The sequence below is a fragment of the Rhinoderma darwinii genome, unplaced genomic scaffold, assembly GCF_050947455.1.
Source record: "Rhinoderma darwinii isolate aRhiDar2 unplaced genomic scaffold, aRhiDar2.hap1 Scaffold_4374, whole genome shotgun sequence".
NCBI lineage: Eukaryota > Metazoa > Chordata > Amphibia > Anura > Rhinodermatidae > Rhinoderma > Rhinoderma darwinii.
Genome location: NW_027463857.1, coordinates 75,741 through 96,305, shown reverse-complemented (window position 1 = coordinate 96,305; position 20,565 = coordinate 75,741). Strand labels below are relative to the sequence as shown.

The following is a 20,565-nucleotide window of genomic DNA, read 5'->3' as shown; positions in this document are numbered from 1 at the left end:
CCGCAGGTCGTCGCCTTCTCCTCCGATAGAACTACACGAATCGTGTTTTTAATCCGGGCATAAGCCGGTATCTCACATGGATCCTCGTCCATGGTGAGTAAGGTATTGTTACGCTACTCCGTAGTAGGCGCAACGTTAGGCGCAACTCCCCTTTTCGGCCGAAACCTACACGGGGGTATATGGATCGCAACCCGTTGCTCAGGACTAAGCCTCTCTCCCAAATAGCAGCACGGGGGTGAAGTCCAGGCGAACCTGGACGATCCCCCGAGGCCGAGAGAGAGGGTACCTGAGCACCTCCTAACCAAGACCAGGCAGCACCGACTACAAGTAATCAGCACTACACTTGATCTCAGCCAGAAGGCCGAGAAGCGATAACCCGAACGGGCCGCGCGTTGCCCGAGCCTGCCCGATACTGCTGTTCAGCCCTTGCAGCGATTCAGCCTACTTCTAGGCAATTCCATGGGGCCCTGCAGGCTCACACACTCACAGCTACACGGGAGGTGAATAAAGGCCGGAGAGGAAGCCAGGCAGGATTTGCTTCTTTTGCTTGCACCACAATGCAGTGCTGAAAGAGGAGGAATCTACATAAAAACGCCTTCCTGGCAACGCCCAAATTCCCCTGCTGCCATGCAGATAAACACTGGCAGCGGCAGCCAGTGCATGCCCACAGCCACCCCTTGTTCCTTCACACCTTGTATCAGCTGTAATCCAGTCCAGTCCAGTGCTGCCTGCTGAGCAGCACTGACCAACACTGCCTGGGCCCAGGCTTTTATCTCTGAGGCCCCATTATGATGTCAGAAAGCTGGCTCTGGCTCCTCAGGGCTCCACTATGACACGTGCAAAGTTCCGTCTGAACTTTATATAAGACGGTGCGGCTCAGTCAGTCACTCAGTGTTGCCTGAGAGGGCAACACTGCAACAGCCGGCCGCCAGGCTGTCTTTTTTTGCACAGCTAGTTGCCTCCAGGAGGCCACAAGAGGGAGACAAGGGACTGCAAAATGGAAAATAAGCATCCACCAACTTTACAGACAACTTCTCCTTGCTCCTACAACCTCCATCCTTGCACAGTTTGTTATTCTTCTAGGTAACATAGTAACAAATCCAAATTGCTGCTCTCTTTGTAGGCAAGCAAGGCTTTGTTGCAACTGCAATTCTTACTCCTTCTTGAAATGTAGGGACGACAGTACATTCCATCACATCCATCTAGTGTACACAGGTAGGTCCATTGTGGCGGGCGGGCGGGCGGCTTTAATGGCTGTTTGCTGTTCCCCTACTCCACTCCACTATTTGACTGTGGTGCTGCATCAATCAGTGGCTGGCTCAGGTGCAGCTCTTTAACTTACCTAAAAGGGAGGGCGGAGAGAAGACAAGGAAGGTGAATGAGCTGTTCCAATGTGAAATGCCGGAAACACAGACACACAGACGACACAAAACAAGAGGTGGCAATGTATTCATTAATTGCATTTAATCAATTAGCTCATTATCATTCATGCATTGTCCAACAGGTGTTGAAATAATGGGATTAAAAGGGGAGATCCCTTCAGAAAGACAGAAACAATGGCAAACACAAAAAACACTTTTGGAATCTGATTTTAGTCAACACATAAGGAAAGGGTGCACCGGTCCTGGAAATACTGCAATACCAGGTCAATGCGTGGAGTGGACAGAGCAAGCTCTATTTCCATCTCCCTGTTCTAAAAATCCATTTAATATATGGTCCCCAGATAGGGGACGTATCAGATATTAAACTGATAAGAACAGATACTACACTTGATCTTAGCCAAAAGGCCGAGAAGCGATAACCCGAACGGGCCGCGCGTTGCCCAGAGCCTGCCCGATACTGCTGTTCAGCCCTTGCAGCGATTCAGCCTACTTCTAGGCAATTCCATGGGGCCCTGCAGGCTCACACACTCACAGCTACATGGGAGGTGAATAAAGGCCGGAGAGGAAGCCAGACAGGATTTGCTTCTTTTGCTTGCACCACAATGCAGTGCTGAAAGAGGAGGAATCTACATAAAAACGCCTTCCTGGCAACGCCCAAATGCCCTGCTGCCATGCAGATAAACACTGGCAGCGGCAGCCAGTGCATGCCCACAGCCACCCCTTGTTCCTTCACACCTTGTATCAGCTGTAATCCAGTCCAGTCCAGTGCTGCCTGCTGAGCAGCACTGACCAACACTGCCTGGGCCCAGGCTTTTATCTCTGAGGCCCCATTATGATGTCAGAAAGCTGGCTCTGGCTCCTCAGGGCTCCACTATGACACGTGCAAAGTTCCGTCTGAACTTTATATAAGACGGTGCGGCTCAGTCAGTCACTCAGTGTTGCCTGAGAGGGCAACACTGCAACAGCCGGCCGCCAGGCTGTCTTTTTTTGCACAGCTAGTTGCCTCCAGGAGGCCACAAGAGGGAGACAAGGGACTGCAAAATGGAAAATAAGCATCCACCAACTTTACAGACAACTTCTCCTTGCTCCTACAACCTCCATCCTTGCACAGTTTGTTATTCTTCTAGGTAACATAGTAACAAATCCAAATTGCTGCTCTCTTTGTAGGCAAGCAAGGCTTTGTTGCAACTGCAATTCTTACTCCTTCTTGAAATGTAGGGACGACAGTACATTCCATCACATCCATCTAGTGTACACAGGTAGGTCCATTGTGGCGGGCGGGCGGGCGGGCGAGCGGGCGGGCGGCTTTAATGGCTGTTTGCTGTTCCCCTACTCCACTCCACTATTTGACTGTGGTGCTGCATCAATCAGTGGCTGGCTCAGGTGCAGCTCTTTAACTTACCTAAAAGGGAGGGCGGAGAGAAGACAAGGAAGGTGAATGAGCTGTTCCAATGTGAAATGCCGGAAACACAGACGCACAGACGACACAAAACAAGAGGTGGCAATGTATTCATTAATTGCATTTAATCAATTAGCTCATTATCACTCATGCATTGTCCAACAGGTGTTGAAATAATGGGATTAAAAGGGGAGATCCCTTCAGAAAGACAGAAACAATGGCAAACACAAAAAACACTTTTGGAATCTGATTTTAGTCAACACATAAGGAAAGGGTGCACCGGTCCTGGAAATACTGCAATACCAGGTCAATGCGTGGAGTGGACAGAGCAAGCTCTATTTCCATCTCCCTGTTCTAAAAATCCATTTAATATATGGTCCCCAGATAGGGGACGTATCAGATATTAAACTGATAAGAACAGATACTACACTTGATCTTAGCCAAAAGGCCGAGAAGCGATAACCCGAACGGGCCGCGCGATGCCCGAGCCTGCCCGATACTGCTGTTCAGCCCTTGCAGCGATTCAGCCTACTTCTAGGCAATTCCATGGGGCCCTGCAGGCTCACACACTCACAGCTACACGGGAGGTGAATAAAGGCCGGAGAGAAAGCCAGACAGGATTTGCTTCTTTTGCTTGCACCACAATGCAGTGCTGAAAGAGGAGGAATCTACATAAAAACGCCTTCCTGGCAACGCCCAAATGCCCTGCTGCCATGCAGATAAACACTGGCAGCGGCAGCCAGTGCATGCCCACAGCCACCCCTTGTTCCTTCACACCTTGTATCAGCTGTAATCCAGTCCAGTCCAGTGCTGCCTGCTGAGCAGCACTGACCAACACTGCCTGGGCCCAGGCTTTTATCTCTGAGGCCCCATTATGATGTCAGAAAGCTGGCTCTGGCTCCTCAGGGCTCCACTATGACACGTGCAAAGTTCCGTCTGAACTTTATATAAGACGGTGCGGCTCAGTCAGTCACTCAGTGTTGCCTGAGAGGGCAACACTGCAACAGCCGGCCGCCAGGCTGTCTTTTTTTGCACAGCTAGTTGCCTCCAGGAGGCCACAAGAGGGAGACAAGGGACTGCAAAATGGAAAATAAGCATCCACCAACTTTACAGACAACTTCTCCTTGCTCCTACAACCTCCATCCTTGCACAGTTTGTTATTCTTCTAGGTAACATAGTAACAAATCCAAATTGCTGCTCTCTTTGTAGGCAAGCAAGGCTTTGTTGCAACTGCAATTCTTACTCCTTCTTGAAATGTAGGGACGACAGTACATTCCATCACATCCATCTAGTGTACACAGGTAGGTCCATTGTGGCGGGCGGGCGGGCGGGCGGCTTTAATGGCTGTTTGCTGTTCCCCTACTCCACTCCACTCCACTATTTGACTGTGGTGCTGCATCAATCAGTGGCTGGCTCAGGTGCAGCTCTTTAACTTACCTAAAAGGGAGGGCGGAGAGAAGACAAGGAAGGTGAATGAGCTGTTCCAATGTGAAATGCCGGAAACACAGACACACAGACGACACAAAACAAGAGGTGGCAATGTATTCATTAATTGCATTTAATCAATTAGCTCATTATCACTCATGCATTGTCCAACAGGTGTTGAAATAATGGGATTAAAAGGGGAGATCCCTTCAGAAAGACAGAAACAATGGCAAACACAAAAAACACTTTTGGAATCTGATTTTAGTCAACACATAAGGAAAGGGTGCACCGGTCCTGGAAATACTGCAATACCAGGTCAATGCGTGGAGTGGACAGAGCAAGCTCTATTTCCATCTCCCTGTTCTAAAAATCCATTTAATATATGGTCCCCAGATAGGGGACGTATCAGATATTAAACTGATAAGAACAGATACTACACTTGATCTTAGCCAAAAGGCCGAGAAGCGATAACCCGAACGGGCCGCGCGTTGCCCGAGCCTGCCCGATACTGCTGTTCAGCCCTTGCAGCGATTCAGCCTACTTCTAGGCAATTCCATGGGGCCCTGCAGGCTCACACACTCACAGCTACACGGGAGGTGAATAAAGGCCGGAGAGGAAGCCAGACAGGATTTGCTTCTTTTGCTTGCACCACAATGCAGTGCTGAAAGAGGAGGAATCTACATAAAAACGCCTTCCTGGCAACGCCCAAATGCCCTGCTGCCATGCAGATAAACACTGGCAGCGGCAGCCAGTGCATGCCCACAGCCACCCCTTGTTCCTTCACACCTTGTATCAGCTGTAATCCAGTCCAGTCCAGTGCTGCCTGCTGAGCAGCACTGACCAACACTGCCTGGGCCCAGGCTTTTATCTCTGAGGCCCCATTATGATGTCAGAAAGCTGGCTCTGGCTCCTCAGGGCTCCACTATGACACGTGCAAAGTTCCGTCTGAACTTTATATAAGACGGTGCGGCTCAGTCAGTCACTCAGTGTTGCCTGAGAGGGCAACACTGCAACAGCCGGCCGCCAGGCTGTCTTTTTTTGCACAGCTAGTTGCCTCCAGGAGGCCACAAGAGGGAGACAAGGGACTGCAAAATGGAAAATAAGCATCCACCAACTTTACAGACAACTTCTCCTTGCTCCTACAACCTCCATCCTTGCACAGTTTGTTATTCTTCTAGGTAACATAGTAACAAATCCAAATTGCTGCTCTCTTTGTAGGCAAGCAAGGCTTTGTTGCAACTGCAATTCTTACTCCTTCTTGAAATGTAGGGACGACAGTACATTCCATCACATCCATCTAGTGTACACAGGTAGGTCCATTGTGGCGGGCGGGCGGGCGGGCGGGTTTAATGGCTGTTTGCTGTTCCCCTACTCCACTCCACTATTTGACTGTGGTGCTGCATCAATCAGTGGCTGGCTTAGGTGCAGCTCTTTAACTTACCTAAAAGGGAGGGCGGAGAGAAGACAAGGAAGGTGAATAAGCTGTTCCAATGTGAAATGCCGGAAACACAGACACACAGACGACACACAACAAGAGGTGGCAATGTATTCATTAATTGCATTTAATAAATTAGCTCATTATCACTCATGCATTGTCCAACAGGTGTTGAAATAATGGGATTAAAAGGGGAGATCCCTTCAGAAAGACAGAAACAATGGCAAACACAAAAAACACTTTTGGAATCTGATTTTAGTCAACACATAAGGAAAGGGTGCACCGGTCCTGGAAATACTGCAATACCAGGTCAATGCGTGGAGTGGACAGAGCAAGCTCTATTTCCATCTCCCTGTTCTAAAAATCCATTTAATATATGGTCCCCAGATAGGGGACGTATCAGATATTAAACTGATAAGAACAGATACTACACTTGATCTTAGCCAAAAGGCCGAGAAGCGATAACCCGAACGGGCCGCGCGTTGCCCGAGCCTGCCCGATACTGCTGTTCAGCCCTTGCAGCGATTCAGCCTACTTCTAGGCAATTCCATGGGGCCCTGCAGGCTCACACACTCACAGCTACACGGGAGGTGAATAAAGGCCGGAGAGGAAGCCAGACAGGATTTGCTTCTTTTGCTTGCACCACAATGCAGTGCTGAAAGAGGAGGAATCTACATAAAAACGCCTTCCTGGCAACGCCCAAATGCCCTGCTGCCATGCAGATAAACACTGGCAGCGGCAGCCAGTGCATGCCCACAGCCACCCCTTGTTCCTTCACACCTTGTATCAGCTGTAATCCAGTCCAGTGCTGCCTGCTGAGCAGCACTGACCAACACTGCCTGGGCCCAGGCTTTTATCTCTGAGGCCCCATTATGATGTCAGAAAGCTGGCTCTGGCTCCTCAGGGCTCCACTATGACACGTGCAAAGTTCCGTCTGAACTTTATATAAGACGGTGCGGCTCAGTCAGTCACTCAGTGTTGCCTGAGAGGGCAACACTGCAACAGCCGGCCGCCAGGCTGTCTTTTTTTGCACAGCTAGTTGCCTCCAGGAGGCCACAAGAGGGAGACAAGGGACTGCAAAATGGAAAATAAGCATCCACCAACTTTACAGACAACTTCTCCTTGCTCCTACAACCTCCATCCTTGCACAGTTTGTTATTCTTCTAGGTAACATAGTAACAAATCCAAATTGCTGCTCTCTTTGTAGGCAAGCAAGGCTTTGTTGCAACTGCAATTCTTACTCCTTCTTGAAATGTAGGGACGACAGTACATTCCATCACATCCATCTAGTGTACACAGGTAGGTCCATTGTGGCGGGCGGGCGGGCGGGCGGCTTTAATGGCTGTTTGCTGTTCCCCTACTCCACTCCACTATTTGACTGTGGTGCTGCATCAATCAGTGGCTGGCTTAGGTGCAGCTCTTTAACTTACCTAAAAGGGAGGGCGGAGAGAAGACAAGGAAGGTGAATAAGCTGTTCCAATGTGAAATGCCGGAAACACAGACACACAGACGACACAAAACAAGAGGTGGCAATGTATTCATTAATTGCATTTAATAAATTAGCTCATTATCACTCATGCATTGTCCAACAGGTGTTGAAATAATGGGATTAAAAGGGGAGATCCCTTCAGAAAGACAGAAACAATGGCAAACACAAAAAACACTTTTGGAATCTGATTTTAGTCAACACATAAGGAAAGGGTGCACCGGTCCTGGAAATACTGCAATACCAGGTCAATGCGTGGAGTGGACAGAGCAAGCTCTATTTCCATCTCCCTGTTCTAAAAATCCATTTAATATATGGTCCCCAGATAGGGGACGTATCAGATATTAAACTGATAAGAACAGATACTACACTTGATCTTAGCCAAAAGGCCGAGAAGCGATAACCCGAACGGGCCGCGCGTTGCCCGAGCCTGCCCGATACTGCTGTTCAGCCCTTGCAGCGATTCAGCCTACTTCTAGGCAATTCCATGGGGCCCTGCAGGCTCACACACTCACAGCTACACGGGAGGTGAATAAAGGCCGGAGAGGAAGCCAGACAGGATTTGCTTCTTTTGCTTGCACCACAATGCAGTGCTGAAAGAGGAGGAATCTACATAAAAACGCCTTCCTGGCAACGCCCAAATGCCCTGCTGCCATGCAGATAAACACTGGCAGCGGCAGCCAGTGCATGCCCACAGCCACCCCTTGTTCCTTCACACCTTGTATCAGCTGTAATCCAGTCCAGTCCAGTGCTGCCTGCTGAGCAGCACTGACCAACACTGCCTGGGCCCAGGCTTTTATCTCTGAGGCCCCATTATGATGTCAGAAAGCTGGCTCTGGCTCCTCAGGGCTCCACTATGACACGTGCAAAGTTCCGTCTGAACTTTATATAAGACGGTGCGGCTCAGTCAGTCACTCAGTGTTGCCTGAGAGGGCAACACTGCAACAGCCCGCCGCCAGGCTGTCTTTTTTTGCACAGCTAGTTGCCTCCAGGAGGCCACAAGAGGGAGACAAGGGACTGCAAAATCGAAAATAAGCATCCACCAACTTTACAGACAACTTCTCCTTGCTCCTACAACCTCCATCCTTGCACAGTTTGTTATTCTTCTAGGTAACATAGTAACAAATCCAAATTGCTGCTCTCTTTGTAGGCAAGCAAGGCTTTGTTGCAACTGCAATTCTTACTCCTTCTTGAAATGTAGGGACGACAGTACATTCCATCACATCTATCTAGTGTACACAGGTAGGTCCATTGTGGCGGGCGGGCGGGCGGCTTTAATGGCTGTTTGCTGTTCCCCTACTCCACTCCACTATTTGACTGTGGTGCTGCATCAATCAGTGGCTGGCTCAGGTGCAGCTCTTTAACTTACCTAAAAGGGAGGGCGGAGAGAAGACAAGGAAGGTGAATGAGCTGTTCCAATGTGAAATGCCGGAAACACAGACACACAGACGACACAAAACAAGAGGTGGCAATGTATTCATTAATTGCATTTAATCAATTAGCTCATTATCACTCATGCATTGTCCAACAGGTGTTGAAATAATGGGATTAAAAGGGGAGATCCCTTCAGAAAGACAGAAACAATGGCAAACACAAAAAACACTTTTGGAATCTGATTTTAGTCAACACATAAGGAAAGGGTGCACCGGTCCTGGAAATACTGCAATGCCAGGTCAATGCGTGGAGTGGACAGAGCAAGCTCTATTTCCATCTCCCTGTTCTAAAAATCCATTTAATATATGGTCCCCAGATAGGGGACGTATCAGATATTAAACTGATAAGAACAGATACTACACTTGATCTTAGCCAAAAGGCCGAGAAGCGATAACCCGAACGGGCCGCGCGTTGCCCGAGCCTGCCCGATACTGCTGTTCAGCCCTTGCAGCGATTCAGCCTACTTCTAGGCAATTCCATGGGGCCCTGCAGGCTCACACACTCACAGCTACACGGGAGGTGAATAAAGGCCGGAGAGGAAGCCAGACAGGATTTGCTTCTTTTGCTTGCACCACAATGCAGTGCTGAAAGAGGAGGAATCTACATAAAAACGCCTTCCTGGCAACGCCCAAATGCCCTGCTGCCATGCAGATAAACACTGGCAGCGGCAGCCAGTGCATGCCCACAGCCACCCCTTGTTCCTTCACACCTTGTATCAGCTGTAATCCAGTCCAGTCCAGTGCTGCCTGCTGAGCAGCACTGACCAACACTGCCTGGGCCCAGGCTTTTATCTCTGAGGCCCCATTATGATGTCAGAAAGCTGGCTCTGGCTCCTCAGGGCTCCACTATGACACGTGCAAAGTTCCGTCTGAACTTTATATAAGACGGTGCGGCTCAGTCAGTCACTCAGTGTTGCCTGAGAGGGCAACACTGCAACAGCCGGCCGCCAGGCTGTCTTTTTTTGCACAGCTAGTTGCCTCCAGGAGGCCACAAGAGGGAGACAAGGGACTGCAAAATGGAAAATAAGCATCCACCAACTTTACAGACAACTTCTCCTTGCTCCTACAACCTCCATCCTTGCACAGTTTGTTATTCTTCTAGGTAACATAGTAACAAATCCAAATTGCTGCTCTCTTTGTAGGCAAGCAAGGCTTTGTTGCAACTGCAATTCTTACTCCTTCTTGAAATGTAGGGACGACAGTACATTCCATCACATCCATCTAGTGTACACAGGTAGGTCCATTGTGGCGGGCGGGCGGCTTTAATGGCTGTTTGCTGTTCCCCTACTCCACTCCACTATTTGACTGTGGTGCTGCATCAATCAGTGGCTGGCTTAGGTGCAGCTCTTTAACTTACCTAAAAGGGAGGGCGGAGAGAAGACAAGGAAGGTGAATGAGCTGTTCCAATGTGAAATGCCGGAAACACAGACACACAGACGACACAAAACAAGAGGTGGCAATGTATTCATTAATTGCATTTAATCAATTAGCTCATTATCATTCATGCATTGTCCAACAGGTGTTGAAATAATGGGATTAAAAGGGGAGATCCCTTCAGAAAGACAGAAACAATGGCAAACACAAAAAACACTTTTGGAATCTGATTTTAGTCAACACATAAGGAAAGGGTGCACCGGTCCTGGAAATACTGCAATACCAGGTCAATGCGTGGAGTGGACAGAGCAAGCTCTATTTCCATCTCCCTGTTGTAAAAATCCATTTAATATATGGTCCCCAGATAGGGGACGTATCAGATATTAAACTGATAAGAACAGATACTACACTTGATCTTAGCCAAAAGGCCGAGAAGCGATAACCCGAACGGGCCGCGCGTTGCCCGAGCCTGCCCGATACTGCTGTTCAGCCCTTGCAGCGATTCAGCCTACTTCTAGGCAATTCCATGGGGCCCTGCAGGCTCACACACTCACAGCTACACGGGAGGTGAATAAAGGCCGGAGAGGAAGCCAGACAGGATTTGCTTCTTTTGCTTGCACCACAATGCAGTGCTGAAAGAGGAGGAATCTACATAAAAACGCCTTCCTGGCAACGCCCAAATGCCCTGCTGCCATGCAGATAAACACTGGCAGCGGCAGCCAGTGCATGCCCACAGCCACCCCTTGTTCCTTCACACCTTGTATCAGCTGTAATCCAGTCCAGTCCAGTGCTGCCTGCTGAGCAGCACTGACCAACACTGCCTGGGCCCAGGCTTTTATCTCTGAGGCCCCATTATGATGTCAGAAAGCTGGCTCTGGCTCCTCAGGGCTCCACTATGACACGTGCAAAGTTCCGTCTGAACTTTATATAAGACGGTGCGGCTCAGTCAGTCACTCAGTGTTGCCTGAGAGGGCAACACTGCAACAGCCGGCCGCCAGGCTGTCTTTTTTTGCACAGCTAGTTGCCTCCAGGAGGCCACAAGAGGGAGACAAGGGACTGCAAAATGGAAAATAAGCATCCACCAACTTTACAGACAACTTCTCCTTGCTCCTACAACCTCCATCCTTGCACAGTTTGTTATTCTTCTAGGTAACATAGTAACAAATCCAAATTGCTGCTCTCTTTGTAGGCAAGCAAGGCTTTGTTGCAACTGCAATTCTTACTCCTTCTTGAAATGTAGGGACGACAGTACATTCCATCACATCCATCTAGTGTACACAGGTAGGTCCATTGTGGCGGGCGGGCGGGCGGGCGGCTTTAATGGCTGTTTGCTGTTCCCCTACTCCACTCCACTATTTGACTGTGGTGCTGCATCAATCAGTGGCTGGCTCAGGTGCAGCTCTTTAACTTACCTAAAAGGGAGGGCGGAGAGAAGACAAGGAAGGTGAATGAGCTGTTCCAATGTGAAATGCCGGAAACACAGACACACAGACGACACAAAACAAGAGGTGGCAATGTATTCATTAATTGCATTTAATCAATTAGCTCATTATCACTCATGCATTGTCCAACAGGTGTTGAAATAATGGGATTAAAAGGGGAGATCCCTTCAGAAAGACAGAAACAATGGCAAACACAAAAAACACTTTTGGAATCTGATTTTAGTCAACACATAAGGAAAGGGTGCACCGGTCCTGGAAATACTGCAATACCAGGTCAATGCGTGGAGTGGACAGAGCAAGCTCTATTTCCATCTCCCTGTTCTAAAAATCCATTTAATACATGGTCCCCAGATAGGGGACGTATCAGATATTAAACTGATAAGAACAGATTTTTTTTTCAGTTGGCTACCCCCTCGCGGGGGTGTCAATGATTTATTACTTAAAATTCAAAAACATTTACAATAAATTACAGCTTTTTACAATGAATTACAGTAATAAAATCAATTTACATAAAAACACATAAAAGGGGACATGGTGGCAAATTCTTATATATTGGAGTTCCATTCTTTTACAAACCATTTATTTGAAAGGGTGGCATTTCTTTTTTTATCTAATAAATAATAAATGTACATCTCGCTAAAACAAAGACCTAAAACATCGTCAACAGATAAAACATTGTGCTTAAAAATCAGGATGTTCCTGGCCTTCCACAGAGCTTCTTTTACGCAGTTCATCGTCTTCCATGCAATAGTCTTTTGGTTCGCGGTTGGGCATCCAAAGAGTCCATATAAAATCATTTCGTAACTCAAGTCCTTTAGGTCTGCCATCTTCTTCATTAGAGGGAATATCTTTATCCAAATATGTTTTGTAAAATCACAAGTCCAAAAAATATGACGCACTGTCTCCTCAGCCTGGCAGCCTTCCCTCGGACAGACAGCAGACCTCGTGAATCCTCTCCTGAATTGGAATGCCCGGCATGGAAGACATTGATGAACGCAGCTCCAGGCCAGGTCCATCTGTGTATTAAAAAGATAAAACACATTAACCATTTTGAAGATAAAAGCACAGCGTTCATTATTAAAATTTTCAATATTAGTGACGACTTCATTTCCTCTTATGTCTTTTATAAGTTTCTTACTGTTTATCATGTCATTAAAATTTTTCCCTTTAAAATTAAACAAGGCCACTATTTTCTCTAAAATCACGTAATTTGCTGGTAGATTAAAAGCATAAGGTGAGGTTAAAACAATTTCAAACCACCCCATCCTTCGCATAAAAAACCCAGTATTAAAACGTAGAAAATAAGACCAATGATGTTGTTTAAAAAGAGAATTAAGACAGAAACAAAAGTACTTGATTAAAAGAAACCTATTAAAATCTGGAAAGTCTTTGCCACCCTTTGGTTTGATTTTCATTACCGTCTCACGTTTAAGTTTCTCCATTCTGGAACTCCAAAAGAAGGTAAAACAAGCTTTAGTAATTTTTCTTAATAAAACCGTGGGAGGAGGGAAAACCATGCTTAAGTATAAAAGCAAAGGTAAAATTATCATTTTAATTATTAAAATTTTTCCCTCCATGGTAAGCTTCCTCATGTTCCACATGCATATTTTTTGATTTACCTTCTGCGCCACCATGTCCCAACTGATAAAACCATTGTCGTACTCACTGAAGGAGACACCTAAAATTTTAATATTATCAGACACAGGAACCGGTATATCTCTAAGAGCCATGCTTCCTATGTTTAAAATATGACTCTTGCTGAAGTTTACTTTAAAACCGGAAGCACAGCAGTAAAACTCGATTTGCCTAAGGGTTCTCTGAAGCGACAGGGCGTCCCTACATAAAACCGCCACATCATCCATGTACCCCACTGCTTTGGCCTCTACGCCGCCTCCCCCGGGCAGGGGGACTCCACGGATACACTTATCGCGGCGAATTGCGCATAACAGAGGCTCCAATGCACATATAAAAAGCAGTGGGGACAAGGGACACCCCTGCTTCACCCCAGAGTTTAAAAATACGTCCTGTGTCTTAAAACCATTCACTAAAATTTTGCTAGTGCATTCTCTGTAAAAGGCTTTAATAGATAATAAAAATCCTTCAGGTATACCCATACGTTCTAAAACCTTAAAAAGATAAAAATGAGAGACACGGTCGAACGCCTTCTCAAAGTCTATAGATAAAATGGCTAATTTACCTTTTCTAGACCTCGTGTCCTCAATCACGTCTTTTATCAGGTTAAGATTATCCCAGATGCTGCGGCCTGGCACCCCACACACCTGGTCAGAGTGTATAATGTGGGGTATTATGGCTTTTAATCTATTTGCACATATTTTAGCCATAATTTTATAGTCGCTATTTAGAAGGGTTATTGGTCTCCAATTCTTTAAAACTGCGATGTCACCCGTCTTATACAGCAGGGAGACCTCACCCTTCCGCCAGGACTTAGGCAGCATCTTGGAATTAAAAACATCAGAAAAAAGGTTAAAAAGATCCTCTTTTAAAATGTCATAAAATTTTACATAAAACTCACTGGGTATACCGTCCGGTCCGGGAACTTTCCCTGTTTTAAAACTCTTAACAGTTTCTAAAACCTCCTGCTCCGTCAGCTCCTGTAATAAAAAATTCTGGGAGACAGGGTCTAAAACAGTAGTAATCTCCTTCAGTGAGTCACGCATAAAATTATGATCCACAGTCTTAACATTAAAAAGGTCAGTGTAAAACTCATGAACTTTACTTAAAAGACCCTGTACATCTGACACCCCTTCTATATTTTTGATAATTGCCTTTTTGTTATTTATTTTCTTAAAAAAGTACCTGGAGCAGGTCTCGTTCTCCTCCACATGTTGTATTTTTGAACGGAATATAATCTCTTTACCTTTCTGCTCCAGGCACTGGGCTATCTCCTTTTTCAAATTGGTGATGTCATCTTTAACGTCTATGTCATGATCTTGCATTTTGTACAGGGTCTGCAGACGGGTATTGAGAATTTTAAAAAAAGCGTATTTCTCTTTGGCTTTCGCCACGCTTTTCTTAATAAAAAAATATTTTATTTTCTTTTTCATTTTCTCCCACCATGCACTGATGGGAGTACGTGTGTCTCTTACCCGCCTGCTTTCTTGGTAAAATTCAATAAAATCTGCTAAAACCTGTGGATCGTCTAAAAGGGAAACATTCATCTTCCAGGACTTTTTACATACAATATTATTAAGATCATGCTTTACTTTAAAAGATAAAAGCCTGTGATCTGAAAACACATTGGTTAAAACTTCACAATTAAAAGGCAGTAAATTTTCAGAACAAAAGATAAAATCAATCCTGGAGCTACAGGTGGCGTTGCTCCAGGTAACGCCGGCTTCCTCTGGACTGCTCCTGTTACATTCTTTGTATATGTCTTTTAATTTAAAATCAGTCACGATATCCTTGAGCAGTCCAGAGGTCTTGTCATAGTTCCTACTCGTACTGTTGGTAAGCCGGCGTTCTCCTCTCAGGATACAATTAAAATCACCTGCGAGGATAAAAGGCTCAGATGTGTTGATAAAAAGCGGTAAAATCTCCAGCATCCTCGCTCTTTCGTTCTTTTCTGGTGATCCGTAAAAATTTAAAAACTGCCACTTTACACCATCAATAAAAGCTTTAACCATTAAAATACGTCCTGGTAAGATTTCTTGAATAAAATCAATTAAAACGTTTCCCTTAAAAAGAATGGCGACCCCTGCTGATCTGGACTCGTTGGATCCAGACCAGACGGATGGACCATACTTCCAATCCTTTTTGTAATTTTCATATCTCATTGTATGGGGAATGCCGCACTCCTGCAGGAAAAATACAGAGGCTGCCAGGCAAGATAAAAAATTGAAGAGAGCAACCCTTCTCACTTTTGACTTGGCGCCCCTCACGTTGAGGGAGATTCCCATAAGCTCAGACATCGTGGAGAGTTAAAGCAAAATTCTGATTTTAAAATAATAAATAATAGGCGTACTTAAAATCAGATTGCTCCTCCACCAGCAATACCCGAAACCTCACTTGAACTCATGGCCCCGCCCTCATCCGACTCAACTGAAAAGAGGGACGAGGCAGGAGAAGAACTACTGTCGCTGAGAGCTGAGCCAGCAACACTCACCTCGTACACGGGGAGCCCAGACTCGCACAGCCTCACCTGGGTCTCTCTCGGTTGACCGACTGGGTCCATGTCTGGTGGGTCCCCCAAGGGCCCCGCCTCTCCCCCCTGGGCCCGTGAAGGCCGGTCTAGAGGGGGAGGTTGTGCGCATGGCGGGGTGTCCGATAATACGGAGGGAGCAGTGCCCGTCCTCCTCACCAGTGCAGGCGAGGAGGGGGTCCCAGGAGGAGCCACATCTTTCCGCACGGACGTATCCATCTGCTCCTCCCCTGTCTCCCTCCTACTGGCACGTTCTTGCTTCCCCTTTTTACGGGGACCCACCTGTACCCAGTCTTCTCCTTCCGAGTCGGTCTCTAGAGACCCAGGATTAGGAGCAGGCCCGGCACCGCCTGAGCAACCAGCCGTCTGGGATGCCACAGGTTCATCGATGGCCTGCTCCTTTTCTGCCTTCCTCTTGGCCTGCCGTTTTTCCTTGGCGCTGGGCTCATTTTTATCCCCTGAGGTCGCTGGCTGAGAGGCACCTGTTTTTGCTTCGGCTAGCCGTACTCTTGAAGCCCAGGTACCTCTCTGCTCTTTCGCCGCAACAGCTTGTTCTCCTCCTTGAGGACGGGACTGCTCTGCTGGTGGAGCACGTGGGGGCACCTCGGGTTGCTCATCTTCTTCGCCTCGGTACCTATGTGGACAAGCATAATAAAGATGACCAGTTTTTTGACAAAAATTGCATTTTTTCTCTTCTGTACATTCTCTCATTGTGTGTTGTTTACTTCCACAGTTCCTGCAGGTGACATCTCAGTTAAAACTGGTATGTCCATAGGTACCGCAGGCCCTGCAGAAGTTTGGCATTCCTGAGAAATAGAGGTCGCCATTCACATTCCCAAGTTTAAAACGAGCAGGTGGTAGCTTCGTTTCTTGGGTGGAGGGGTCCTTTATTAGCGTAACAATAAATTTCCATTTGACGGTCCACACACCGCACTCGTTCATAACTCTCCCCAGCAGCTTAACGTTCTTAAAGTATGCAGCAAGAAACGCCGCCACTTCCTGATCTTTCACGTATGGGGAATACATTTTAATCACTACGAGTTTGGTTACTTCAAAAGCGTGTTCAATTACCTGGACTCCCAAGGCCATGAGTTCACCTTGTTGCCTCTCAGCTTTTCCCATGGCATCACGGAGGATTCCTTCTCCCATGAAAGTCACGTCGTACACTCCACGCCTTGGGTAGTCCTGGATCGCCAAAATCTCGTTCTTGTGGACCGCCAACCGCTTTTCCAAAATATCGTGGACAAGGAACTTGAGACCACGAGGACCGCCTCCACCCTCTGCCAAGATAAATCTTGCAGTATTCCTCAACCGGGCGTATACCGGCACCGCATCAGGTCCGCCTGCCATTTGCGTGGCCAGGTCGGTACCGCACAGCTTGCGCTGCGCCCTTTGGCTTTAAGGAGACACACCAAAGGGCTGGGGGGGGGATCGCAACTCGTTGCTCAGGACTAAGCCTCTCTCCCAAATAGCAGCACGGGGGTGAAGTCCAGGCGAACCTGGACGATCCCCCGAGGCCGAGAGAGAGGGTACCTGAGCACCTTCTGACTAAAAACCTCCTGTATAAATACACTTGGTCTTAGCCAAAAGGCCGAGAAGCGATAACCCGAACGGGCCGCGCGTTGCCCGAGCCTGCCCGATACTGCTGTTCAGCCCTTGCAGCGATTCAGCCTACTTCTAGGCAATTCCATGGGGCCCTGCAGGCTCACACACTCACAGCTACACGGGAGGTGAATAAAGGCCGGAGAGGAAGCCAGACAGGATTTGCTTCTTTTGCTTGCACCACAATGCAGTGCTGAAAGAGGAGGAATCTACATAAAAACGCCTTCCTGGCAACGCCCAAATGCCCTGCTGCCATGCAGATAAACACTGGCAGCGGCAGCCAGTGCATGCCCACAGCCACCCCTTGTTCCTTCACACCTTGTATCAGCTGTAATCCAGTCCAGTCCAGTGCTGCCTGCTGAGCAGCACTGACCAACACTGCCTGGGCCCAGGCTTTTATCTCTGAGGCCCCATTATGATGTCAGAAAGCTGGCTCTGGCTCCTCAGGGCTCCACTATGACACGTGCAAAGTTCCGTCTGAACTTTATATAAGACGGTGCGGCTCAGTCAGTCACTCAGTGTTGCCTGAGAGGGCAACACTGCAACAGCCGGCCGCCAGGCTGTCTTTTTTTGCACAGCTAGTTGCCTCCAGGAGGCCACAAGAGGGAGACAAGGGACTGCAAAATGGAAAATAAGCATCCACCAACTTTACAGACAACTTCTCCTTGCTCCTACAACCTCCATCCTTGCACAGTTTGTTATTCTTCTAGGTAACATAGTAACAAATCCAAATTGCTGCTCTCTTTGTAGGCAAGCAAGGCTTTGTTGCAACTGCAATTCTTACTCCTTCTTGAAATGTAGGGACGACAGTACATTCCATCACATCCATCTAGTGTACACAGGTAGGTCCATTGTGGCGGGCGGGCGGGCGGGCGGGCGGCTTTAATGGCTGTTTGCTGTTCCCCTACTCCACTCCACTATTTGACTGTGGTGCTGCATCAATCAGTGGCTGGCTCAGGTGCAGCTCTTTAACTTACCTAAAAGGGAGGGCGGAGAGAAGAAAAGGAAGGTGAATGAGCTGTTCCAATGTGAAATGCCGGAAACACAGACACACAGACGACACAAAACAAGAGGTGGCAATGTATTCATTAATTGCATTTAATCAATTAGCTCATTATCACTCATGCATTGTCCAACAGGTGTTGAAATAATGGGATTAAAAGGGGAGATCCCTTCAGAAAGACAGAAACAATGGCAAACACAAAAAACACTTTTGGAATCTGATTTTAGTCAACACATAAGGAAAGGGTGCACCGGTCCTGGAAATACTGCAATACCAGGTCAATGCGTGGAGTGGACAGAGCAAGCTCTATTTCCATCTCCCTGTTCTAAAAATCCATTTAATATATGGTCCCCAGATAGGGGACGTATCAGATATTAAACTGATAAGAACAGATACTACACTTGATCTTAGCCAAAAGGCCGAGAAGCGATAACCCGAACGGGCCGCGCGTTGCCCGAGCCTGCCCGATACTGCTGTTCAGCCCTTGCAGCGATTCAGCCTACTTCTAGGCAATTCCATGGGGCCCTGCAGGCTCACACACTCACAGCTACACGGGAGGTGAATAAAGGCCGGAGAGGAAGCCAGACAGGATTTGCTTCTTTTGCTTGCACCACAATGCAGTGCTGAAAGAGGAGGAATCGACATAAAAACGCCTTCCTGGCAACGCCCAAATGCCCTGCTGCCATGCAGATAAACACTGGCAGCGGCAGCCAGTGCATGCCCACAGCCACCCCTTGTTCCTTCACACCTTGTATCAGCTGTAATCCAGTCCAGTCCAGTGCTGCCTGCTGAGCAGCACTGACCAACACTGCCTGGGCCCAGGCTTTTATCTCTGAGGCCCCATTATGATGTCAGAAAGCTGGCTCTGGCTCCTCAGGGCTCCACTATGACACGTGCAAAGTTCCGTCTGAACTTTATATAAGACGGTGCGGCTCAGTCAATCACTCAGTGTTGCCTGAGAGGGCAACACTGCAACAGCCGGCCGCCAGGCTGTTTTTTTTTGCACAGCTAGTTGCCTCCAGGAGGCCACAAGAGGGAGACAAGGGACTGCAAAATGGAAAATAAGCATCCACCAACTTTACAGACAACTTCTCCTTGCTCCTACAACCTCCATCCTTGCACAGTTTGTTATTCTTCTAGGTAACATAGTAACAAATCCAAATTGCTGCTCTCTTTGTAGGCAAGCAAGGCTTTGTTGCAACTGCAATTCTTACTCCTTCTTGAAATGTAGGGACGACAGTACATTCCATCACATCGATCTAGTGTACACAGGTAGGTCCATTGTGGCGGGCGGGCGGGCGGGCGACTTTAATGGCTGTTTGCTGTTCCCCTACTCCACTCCACTATTTGACTGTGGTGCTGCATCAATCAGTGGCTGGCTCAGGTGCAGCTCTTTAACTTACCTAAAAGGGAGGGCGGAGAGAAGACAAGGAAGGTGAATGAGCTGTTCCAATGTGAAATGCCGGAAACACAGACACACAGACGACACAAAACAAGAGGTGGCAATGTATTCATTAATTGCATTTAATCAATTAGCTCATTATCACTCATGCATTGTCCAACAGGTGTTGAAATAATGGGATTAAAAGGGGAGATCCCTTCAGAAAGACAGAAACAATGGCAAACACAAAAAACACTTTTGGAATCTGATTTTAGTCAACACATAAGGAAAGGGTGCACCGGTCCTGGAAATACTGCAATACCAGGTCAATGCGTGGAGTGGACAGAGCAAGCTCTATTTCCATCTCCCTGTTCTAAAAATCCATTTAATATATGGTCCCCAGATAGGGGACGTATCAGATATTAAACTGATAAGAACAGATACTACACTTGATCTTAGCCAAAAGGCCGAGAAGCGATAACCCGAACGGGCCGCGCGTTGCCCGAGCCTGCCCGATACTGCTGTTCAGCCCTTGCAGCGATTCAGCCTACTTCTAGGCAATTCCATGGGGCCCTGCAGGCTCACACACTCACAGCTACACGGGAGGTGAATAAAGGCCGGAGAGGAAGCCAGACAGGATTTGCTTCTTTTGCTTGCACCACAATGCAGTGCTGAAAGAGGAGGAATCTACATAAAAACGCCTTCCTGGCAACGCCCAAATGCCCTGCTGCCATGCAGATAAACACTGGCAGCGGCAGCCAGTGCATGCCCACAGCCACCCCTTGTTCCTTCACACCTTGTATCAGCTGTAATCCAGTCCAGTCCAGTGCTGCCTGCTGAGCAGCACTGACCAACACTGCCTGGGCCCAGGCTTTTATCTCTGAGGCCCCATTATGATGTCAGAAAGCTGGCTCTGGCTCCTCAGGGCTCCACTATGACACGTGCAAAGTTCCGTCTGAACTTTATATAAGACGGTGCGGCTCAGTCAGTCACTCAGTGTTGCCTGAGAGGGCAACACTGCAACAGCCGGCCGCCAGGCTGTCT

General features: G+C 47.7%; 10 non-coding genes across 10 annotated transcripts; all 10 read right to left on the bottom strand.

Moving 5' to 3' along the window:
• Positions 1 to 1,608: 1,608 nt before the first annotated feature.
• Positions 1,609 to 1,799, bottom strand: LOC142714008 (U2 spliceosomal RNA). Its single transcript, XR_012870231.1, has one exon. It is a non-coding gene; the product is annotated as a U2 spliceosomal RNA (small nuclear RNA).
• A 1,251-nt stretch (positions 1,800 to 3,050) lies between these two features.
• LOC142714006 (U2 spliceosomal RNA) lies at positions 3,051 to 3,241 on the bottom strand. The gene has a single exon (XR_012870230.1). It is a non-coding gene; the product is annotated as a U2 spliceosomal RNA (small nuclear RNA).
• A 1,243-nt stretch (positions 3,242 to 4,484) lies between these two features.
• LOC142714005 (U2 spliceosomal RNA) lies at positions 4,485 to 4,675 on the bottom strand. The gene has a single exon (XR_012870229.1). It is a non-coding gene; the product is annotated as a U2 spliceosomal RNA (small nuclear RNA).
• Positions 4,676 to 5,913: 1,238 nt separating this feature from the next.
• LOC142714004 (U2 spliceosomal RNA) lies at positions 5,914 to 6,104 on the bottom strand. The gene has a single exon (XR_012870228.1). It is a non-coding gene; the product is annotated as a U2 spliceosomal RNA (small nuclear RNA).
• A 1,233-nt stretch (positions 6,105 to 7,337) lies between these two features.
• LOC142714003 (U2 spliceosomal RNA) lies at positions 7,338 to 7,528 on the bottom strand. The gene has a single exon (XR_012870227.1). It is a non-coding gene; the product is annotated as a U2 spliceosomal RNA (small nuclear RNA).
• Positions 7,529 to 8,762: 1,234 nt separating this feature from the next.
• Positions 8,763 to 8,953, bottom strand: LOC142714036 (U2 spliceosomal RNA). Its single transcript, XR_012870257.1, has one exon. It is a non-coding gene; the product is annotated as a U2 spliceosomal RNA (small nuclear RNA).
• Positions 8,954 to 10,183: 1,230 nt separating this feature from the next.
• On the bottom strand, positions 10,184 to 10,374 carry LOC142714032 (U2 spliceosomal RNA). The gene has a single exon (XR_012870253.1). It is a non-coding gene; the product is annotated as a U2 spliceosomal RNA (small nuclear RNA).
• A 1,238-nt stretch (positions 10,375 to 11,612) lies between these two features.
• Positions 11,613 to 11,810, bottom strand: LOC142714044 (U2 spliceosomal RNA). The gene has a single exon (XR_012870263.1). It is a non-coding gene; the product is annotated as a U2 spliceosomal RNA (small nuclear RNA).
• Positions 11,811 to 18,380: 6,570 nt separating this feature from the next.
• Positions 18,381 to 18,571, bottom strand: LOC142714002 (U2 spliceosomal RNA). Its single transcript, XR_012870226.1, has one exon. It is a non-coding gene; the product is annotated as a U2 spliceosomal RNA (small nuclear RNA).
• Positions 18,572 to 19,809: 1,238 nt separating this feature from the next.
• LOC142714001 (U2 spliceosomal RNA) lies at positions 19,810 to 20,000 on the bottom strand. The gene has a single exon (XR_012870225.1). It is a non-coding gene; the product is annotated as a U2 spliceosomal RNA (small nuclear RNA).
• Between the last annotated feature and the right edge of the window lie 565 nt (positions 20,001 to 20,565).